Genomic DNA, 9,603 nt, shown 5'->3' on the forward strand with positions numbered 1-9,603 from the left:
GAATTGAAACTTACTTTCAATTCTCCCGTTAGTGATAATACACTTTTAGGGCTTCCACAAACCATGGTTGACGCCTAGCAGCATGTCATGGTTACCCAAGCTAATCAGAAGAGGTGGAGAACCTATTCAGTTTAGGATTACAAATGCAATACGGTCTTTCTCTAATACAATACTCTTGACCACATTGTTTGGTTTGATAGTTTATTCATGTCTACTATCCAATGTGAATCTTGTACTTATATGATTACCTTGAATGTGATCTGGAACGCATTCCAACATCTCATTCATACTCTGGCCAGAGATTCTAAATCATATCATAGAGTATTCTCCCTCAAACAGTTTGAAGGTTAGAGATCCCTTGTTGCGCATTCACTTGCCTCCATGGCTAAGTGGCTTAACCCCAACGATGCCGTGGACACCCTGATAGAGTGACTTTGACATAATCAAAGATTAAGGACCTAACCACAAGACAACTGTGATGCCTCAGGTCAAAAGACTAATTTGCATTATCCCAACCATGAGTTCTCATGTGACATGAATATGAGAACTCTTCGTTGATCGTGTTCAGTGAACTCATTCTCTATTGAGCACCTACGTACTTGTCTTGATGTCACACACACCAATGACTCGAGACTAGTCACTCTCCCTGAGAGAAGACATAGCACGTACTGATCTTAACGGACTGTCAATGCCCAATTGACAATCCTATGATCAGGAACGTTTAGGATGTGTCAACGAAAGAATGGTCTCATGAATCTAATTTCTTTAGATCGCATTCTTCCAATCACATATTCCTTGGACTTATCGTTTAAGCATATAACATTTATATTAGACGGCTCAAACAATAATCTTTGCCCTTTACATTTAAACTACATTAGTTTGAAATGAACTACATTAGTTTGAAATGTCCGTAAAGTATCATCATATGATTGGTTTTAGGGCACATTTCCAACAGTTTCATCTTAGAATTTGTATCTTTAAAGCTTCCGTACTGTGTAAATGGTTACGTCACTCTCACGTGACGGTCAGCCCCTCCTTCGGGACGGGGTGTGTCATCCTTCCCACGTACGTTACTGCATAAAAAAATATTTCAGCCCACTAAGTTTAAAAGTTAAATAAATTTGTAGACATCAAAATTTCGGTGAAATAAATGTTGACCAAAAATTAAAATTTCAACGCTCACGTATCACATAAATTTTACATGTAGCGTGTGACTCAACGAAAAATCGAAATAAATTGGAAAAGTCATCAAATAGGACACATGTCAATACCTGGCAGAAATGATTTATTTCATCTGATTATTTAAATCCAAAAATCAAGTTTCGGAATTCTATAAATAGGAGGCCAAGGCATTCATTTTGAAGGAGGAAGAAAGAAAGAAGCCTTGAAACTCTAAAGCTCTCAAGCAAATCCCTAAGAATCAAGACAGCACTTTTCGTTCATCGTTCATCATCCATCAACCTTCAAGATCAAGCCCCAACGGCCCTTGAAGAACTTCCACCAACTCAAGATCAAGCCCCGACGGCCCTTGAAGAAAGTGTTCATCGTTCATCATCCATCAACGCAAGATCAAGCCCCAACGGCCCTTGAAGAACTTCCACCAACTCAAGATCAAGCCCCGACGGCCCTTGAAGAAAGTGTTCATCGTTCATCGTCCGTTCATCCTAAGATCAAGCCCCAACGGCCCTTTGGATCAACAACCTCAACAAATCCACACATCCAATCGTTCTTCAAGATCAAGCCCAAAAGCCCTTGAAGATCCGTTCATCCACCAACCTTCAAGATCAAGCCCCAACGGCCCTTGAAGAACTTCCACCAACTCAAGATCAAGCCCCGACGGCCCCTTGAGGAAAGTGTTCATCGTTCATCATCCGTTCATCCTAAGATCAAGCCCCAACGACCCTTTGGATCAACAACCTCAACAAACTCATTCTTCAAGATCAAGCCCAACGCCTCTTGAAGATCCATTCATCAACTGTTCATCCTTAGATCAAGCCCCGACGGCCCTTTGGATCAACAACTCATCCACAAACCCACACCTTACGAAGATAGAATCAGAGGACCAAATTACAAGGAGATTGTAACCCCAAAATCATTAATACAAAATATATATTTTGTACACGTATTCTTGTCGCTTGTTTCAGGAATTATTCGTGTTTACAATTTTGGCACGCCCGGTGGGACAATCTCTACCTCTCATCTCTATCCTCAAATCATCAAAAAACGCAAATGACATCAAGAAAGGATCAAGCTATTCCTGCAATCAAAGCAAAGAACAAGAACATCATCGCCGCAAGTGGTGATATTTCGGGCATCATAACCCGAAGTAAGGCAAGAGATCTTTTTGCCGCGACTTCCGCCCCCTGCATTAACTCTGTCAAAGGAACAAGAGCACCTGAGGTACGAGCCTGTGATCACCCTAGCCTCGCTAAGGGCATCAAAAGGGGAGAGCCCAAAGAAATACTCAGAGTCCCTACTCTTCGACGCTGATTCGAGCGGCAGTACAACCATGCAAGTCATGACCACTGGAGCAACTTCAATTGAGGAGCAGCTAGCTCAGATGAATGAAGCAATTGCAATGCTCACACGGACTGTGGAAGAGAAGGACTTGCAGATTGCCGCACTTGTCAACCAACTAGATGCGCTGCCCGACGTGAAAGTCGACCCAATTGTTGGCCTATTAAAGAAAGAAGGCGACGAAGAAGAGGAGCCACCAGCGGAGAAAGTCGAAGAGAAGCCGAAGCTAGACCAAGCAACGGCGTCCATGGGATCTCTCTCTATCCAGCAACTACAGGAGATGATTGCAAGCACTATCAAGACACAGTACGAAGGAAGCTCACATGACTCCGTACTGTACTCAAAGCCTTACTCCAAGAAGATTGATGCTTTGAAGATGCCAAGGGGTTATCAACCCCCAAAATTCATGCAGTTCGATGGAAAAGGCAACCCGAAGCAACATGTCGCCCATTTCATTGAAACTTGCAACAATGCTGGGACAGAGGGAGACTACCTCGTCAAACAGTTCGTGCGTTCGCTGAAAAGTAACGCTTTTGACTGGTACACTGACCTCGAACCTGAGTCTATCAACAGTTGGGACCAGCTAGAAAGGGAATTCCTCAACCGTTTCTACAGCACTCGTCGTACTGTAAGCATGCTAGAGCTGACCGGTACGAAACAGTGGAGAGATGAACCTGTCGTCAACTACATAAATAGATGGCGCTCCTTAAGTCTGGATTGCAAAGATCGGCTTTCTAAAACCTCTGCCATTGAGATGTGCGTTCAAGGCATGCACTGGGGGTTACATTACATCCTCCAAGGCATAAAACCAAGAACGTTCGAAGAGCTAGCAACTCGTTCCCACGACATGGAGCTGAGTATCGCTAATCATGGGAAAAAGGAGCCGATTACTAACTTCAATAAGGATAAAGTATTCGCCCCAAATGTAGACAAGACCGGGAAGAAGCCCGCTAAGGAAGCTTTCACCGTCAACACTACCCCCATCAAGACTTCCTCAGCGCCCATCAAGACCTCCTCAGCGCCCATCAAGATCTCCTCCAAGAAGAAAGCGAAGGAGATAAAGACAAGTGAGCCTCCTCGCACCCAAGACAGATACAAGAGCACCTTGAGAGAGTTGGAACAGAAAATGTACCTGTTTCCTGACTCTGACATGGCTGCCATGTTAGATGACTTGCTGGAAAAAAAGGTGATTGAGCTACCCGAATGCAAGCGTCCTGAAGAAATGAATCGCACAAACGATCCTAGGTACTGCAAGTACCATCGTATTGTGAGCCATCCTGTTGGCAAGTGCTTTGTTCTTAAAGAACTCATCATGAAGCTAGCGCAACAAGGGCAAATTGAGCTCGATCTTGAGGAAACGGCCGCAACGCATACCACTACAATTGCGTTTGGATCGTTTAATCCTGTGCCTCTCCAAACGACACCTGACCGTTCCCGTGAATGCTCAAGTTGCACGGCACCCCCTACACAACCATCACTGGAAAGAAGCGACCAAGATGCACATGCTGATAATGAAGAAGGATGGATATTGGTAACCTACAAAAAGACAAGGAAACCAAGACCACGAGTCATACAGCCAAATGTGGAACAAAGAAGAAATCATCACGGCCGCAACAATGCGAAGCCTAAAAGAAACATAAAGCATAATAAAACAACATATGCTAGGGAACCTATGGAGCAGAAGCCACGCATTCCCGTTTCCTTGCGTGAGTACTTCCCGAATGACTTTTTCCAACAGTGCACTACCATGGCCTGTCACATGGTTGAAGTAGAAATAGAAGAGCCCTCAAAAGGCAAAGCTATCGCCACTGAGGTAGAAAAGACCCTCACACCTGAAGAAGGTCTGCCAACACACTTTAGCATCGAGGAAGCGCTACCATTGCCAAAAAGGATACGAAGAGCACTAGCAGCAGTCCTGGCAGGTCCCGACGACCACGAAGTGCGAGAAAGTAACGACGAAGGCTTGAAGCTTCAGCCACATGAATGTGCCACATGTTGTGCCACCCATGACACAATTAACTTCACTGACGAAGACCTACTGCTGGGATCAAAGCCTCACAACCGTCCTCTCTTCGTCTCAGGGTACATAAGGGAATACAAAGTCAACCGCATGCTTGTGGATGGTGGGTCGGCCATAAACATCATGCCAAAATCAACAATGACCATAATCGGCATCAAGGTGAATGAACTATCTCTGAGCCGTCTGCTGATCCATGGTTTTAACCAAGGAGGACAAAAGGCGATGGGCATGATCCGAGTAGAGATGACCATTGGTGAGCTCAAATCAAGCACGATATTCCACGTGATTGATGCAAGAACTTCCTACAGCTTGCTCTTAGGAAAACCTTGGATCCACGCAAATGGGGTAGTGCCGTCCACCCTTCACCAATGCCTAAAATTTTACCGAGAAGGAGTGAAGGTGATCCAAGGTGATACCAAGCCATTCACCGAAGCCGAATCACACTTTGCAGACGCCAAGTTCTACATGGATGAAGACGTGGTACCCGAAGCCCTTCCGGAAGATATCAAATCCACGGGCAAAGCAGCACCTAAAAAGCAGGAGTGGCAAGTCATGCCTAAAAAGCAAAAAGAGCAGACTGTGCCATCTTCAAGCAAAGACGATGACGAGTTTGCTAAACCTGTAACAACTAAAGGGAGTAGGATACCGTCAGAGGGACCGAACGCACCCATATTCCGATATATCCCGATGTCAAGAAGAAAGAATGGTGAATCTCCATTCGAAACTGGAACAAGAAAAACCGACACACAGTGGCACGCGGATAATGTGAAGTTGCTCAAGACAAATGCAGTTTTGCCTTTGACACAGCTAGGGGGTGCTAAGGTCGCAAGACTACCACAAGGCTTCATAAAAGCTCTACCAAAGAAGGTGGAATCGAGCTTTCTTCCAACCAAAAGGACCGAGGAAGGTTTCGACCCTAACGCCTACAAACTCATGTCAAAGGCCGGGTACGACTTCGCTTCTTCTGCGGTGGCTGGAAAGAAGGTTTCAAACACCGTCAATGACGAAGAACGTAACCTTACCAAAACTCAAAAGAAGTTGAAGGAGCATGGTTACGGAGTTGACAACAACAAAGCCGGACTTGGTTTCACACCAAATGCACCTGTGATGATTTCAAACAAAGCGAAAAACACTAGCGCTCAACACATCAGTGTGAGCATTGAACAAGACCAAGAAGAGCCTAAACCCTCCCCTCGGACATCGGTCTTCGATAGGATGAGCCATTCAAGCTCCAGAACTTCAGTGTTTAATCGCATTGGTGGTCAAGACCAAACCTCTGTCTTCAAGAGACTTAACGCGCCAACATCCCAAAACTCTGTTTTTGAACGGTTGTTAAAGCTTAAGAAACAAAGCAGCACAGTTATCTCTCCTCTGCGACGATCACCTTCAAAAAAATTTGAAGATAATGAGAAGCCTTTTGGAAAGAGGAAGACAACACCAAAGGAAGAAAAGCTCGATGGGTTAGGAGAAAAAGATGACGTTCGAAGCTTGATTCCTTCAAGGATGAAGCGCCAAGCAATCTTGGAGGTCGACACAAAGGGACCACTGAAAGTGAGAAGGCGTACTATCATCCACACCAGACAATCCTTATGCCAACAAGCTCGAGAAGACAGCACTGAAGAGGAGATCCAAAATGTTTTCCACATCACGGTTCAAGAAGGTAAAGAAGACGAAATCCCCGAGGAAGATGTCACTGCTGCACCACCACAGCTCGAAGACGGGGGGCAAGCCACGGTCGATGATCTCAAGGAACTCAACTTAGGTACAAGCAAGGAACCAAAGCCTATCTTCGTAAGTGCATTATTAAGTACAGATGAGATAGAGGAGTATTATCAGCTGTTGTTAGAGTACAAAGACGTCTTTGCCTGGACCTACAAAGAAATGCCCGGCCTGGACCCTATCATCGCTGTTCATCATCTTGCGGTCAGGCCTGGAACACGACCGATAAAGCAAACTCAAAGACGCTATCGATCTGAGCTTATCCCACAAATCGAGGTCGAGATCGACAAGCTAATCGAAGCAGGCTTTATTCGAGAAGTGCAATACCCCAAGTGGATCTCCAACATCGTCATTGTCCTTAAGAAATCAGGACAAATACGTGTTTGCGTAGACTTCCGGGACCTCAACGATGCTTGCCCAAAGGACGACTTCCCCTTGCCAATCATTGAAATCATGGTGGATGCAACCACTGGCCATGAAGCATTATCATTCATGGATGGTTCTTCTGGGTACAATCAAATTCGCATGGCCCTCGAAGACGAGGAGCTAACAGCCTTTCGTACTCCAAAAGGTATCTATTGCTACAAGGTGATGCCCTTTGGCCTAAAGAACGCTGGAGCTATGTATCAACGCGCAATGCAGAAAATCTTCAATGACATGCTACACAAGAACGTAGAATGTTACGTAGATGATGTGGTGGTTAAGACGAAGAAAAGATCAGACCACTTGAAGGATCTGCGAATAGTGTTCGAAAGGCTGCGAAAATACAACCTCAAGATGAACCCGTTAAAATGTGCGTTTGGCGTCACCTCTGGAAAATTCCTCGGCTTCATCGTCAAGCACCGTGGTATTGAAGTAGACCAATCAAAGATCAAGGCCATTCAAAGCATGCCCGAGCCAAGAAACCTGCACGAGCTGAAAAGTCTACAAGGACGGCTAGCCTTCATTAGACGCTTCATCTCCAACCTCGCAGGGCGTTGTCAACCGTTCAGTCGCCTTATGAAGAAAGATGTCTCATTCGTATGGGACAAAGCGTGCCATAATTCTTTTGAAAGCATAAAGAAATATTTGTCAAGTCCACCTGTCCTGGGGGCACCTGTGCCCGGGAAACCACTCATATTGTATATTGCTGCTCAGGAAAATTCAATTGGAGCACTCTTGGCGCAAGAGAATGAATCCCAAAAAGAAGGAGCACTTTACTACCTCAGTCGGACTCTCACCAGCGCTGAGTTGAACTATTCCCCAATAGAAAAGATGTGCCTCGCTTTGGTGTTTGCCATTCAGAAACTCAGACATTACATGTATGCTTACACCATCCACTTGGTTGCTAAAGCCGACCCTGTCAAATACGTTATGTCTAAGCCAGTCTTGACGGGGCGACTCGCTAAATGGGCTTTGCTTCTTAATCAATATGAGATCATCTACGTCTCAGCTAAAGCTGTCAAGGGACAAGCGCTAGCAGACTTCCTTGCCGATCATCCAATCCCGGCTGATTGGAAAATCTCAGACGACTTGCCTGATGAAGAGGTGTTCTACATCAATATTTTTCCGACATGGACGATGTTCTTCGATGGATCCGCACGAGCAGACGGAGCGGGGGCAGGAGTAGTATTCATGACGCCACAAAGGCAAATACTACCTTACTCCTTCCAACTGAATGAGCTATGCTCCAACAATGTTGCTGAGTACCAAGCATTGATAATCGGGCTCCAAATGGCGATCAACATGGAAATCACAGCTCTTGAGGTGTATGGCGATTCCAAGCTCATAATCAATCAACTCTTAACTGAATATGAGGTGAGGAAAGATGATCTCGTCCCATACTTCCGGCTAGCGACCCAACTGCTACGAAAGTTCGAAGCTGTGACACTGGAACATGTGCCAAGAAAGGAAAATCAAATGGCAGACGCTCTCGCCAATCTAGCCTCGAGTATGACACTAGGAAAAGATGAAGTTGCAGACGTGCCAGTTTGCCAAAGGTGGGTGATTCCACTCGTTAATGAAATGTCACTAGATGATACAAATGTCATCTCAGTACTTCCAGTCGATGCTGAAGAGTGGAGACAGCCGCTGATCGACTACTTAGAGCACGGAAAGCTTCCAGATGATCTTAGACACCGTTCCGAAATACGTCGACGAGCACCTCGCTTTCTTTACTACAAAGGAACACTCTACCGACGCTCTTTTGAAGGAGTACTCCTGAGATGCCTAGGTGAGGAAGAAGTTAATCAAGCCATGGAAGAAGCACATTCAGGTGTGTGTGGGGCACATCAGTCTGGACCAAAGCTACATTTCCGGCTTAAAAGAATGGGTTACTACTGGCCAAGTATGGTGAAGGACTGCCTGGAACACGCCAAAAGGTGCCAAGCCTGCCAGTTCCACGCCAACTTTATACATCAACCGCCTGAACCATTACACCCTACAGTTGCTTCATGGCCGTTCGACGCATGGGGATTGGACGTTGTAGGACCAATTACGCCAAAGTCATCTGCAGGGGAAGCTTACATCCTAGCTGCAACAGATTACTTCTCCAAGTGGGCTGAAGCCATACCTTTAAGGGAAGTAAAAAAGGAAACTGTTGTTCGTTTCATCAAGGAGCATATCATCCACCGATATGGGGTGCCTCGCTACATTATCACTAACAACGGAAAGCAGTTCTCCAACCGACTCGTGGACGAGCTTTGCGACAAATACAAGTTCAAGCAGCACAAGTCTTCCATGTATCATGCTCCGGCCAACGGCCTGGCAGAGGCATTCAACAAGACGTTGTGCAACCTCCTGAAAAAGGTAATCGGCCGAACAAAGAGAGACTGGCATGAAAGAATAAGTGAAGCACTTTGGGCTTATAGGACTACACATAGGACTCCTACCCAAGCTACACCTTATTCTCTTGTATATGGCGTAGAAGCTGTTCTACCGCTCGAAAGTCAAATCCCCTCACTAAGGATGGCTATACAAGAAGGCTTGACTGATGAAGAAAATGCAAAGTTGCGCCTTCAGGAGTTGGAAGCACTGGATGAGAGAAGGCTCGAAGCTCAACAACACTTGGAATGCTACCAAGCACGGTTATCCAAGGCATTCAACAAGAAAATTTGCCCAAGGTCTTTCCAAGCCGGAGATCTCGTGCTGGCATTGCATAGGCCTATCATTACAACTCATAAGACAAAAAACAAGTTCACATCAAAGTGGGATGGACCCTACGTGATACAAGAGATCTACACCAATGGTGCCTACTTAATCATGGCAGAAGACGGGTTGAAGATCGGCCCCATCAACGGCAGATTTTTGAAGCGCTACTACCCCTAAAGCAAACGCACCACGCTCCTGGCCCGCAAGAGCATAAACTG

The sequence above is a fragment of a genome, unplaced genomic scaffold (genome assembly GCF_019419815.1).
Source record: "Pyrus x bretschneideri cultivar Hongxiangsu unplaced genomic scaffold, Pyrus_bretschneideri_v1 Contig104, whole genome shotgun sequence".
In the NCBI taxonomy this organism is placed as follows: Eukaryota; Viridiplantae; Streptophyta; class Magnoliopsida; order Rosales; family Rosaceae; genus Pyrus; species Pyrus x bretschneideri.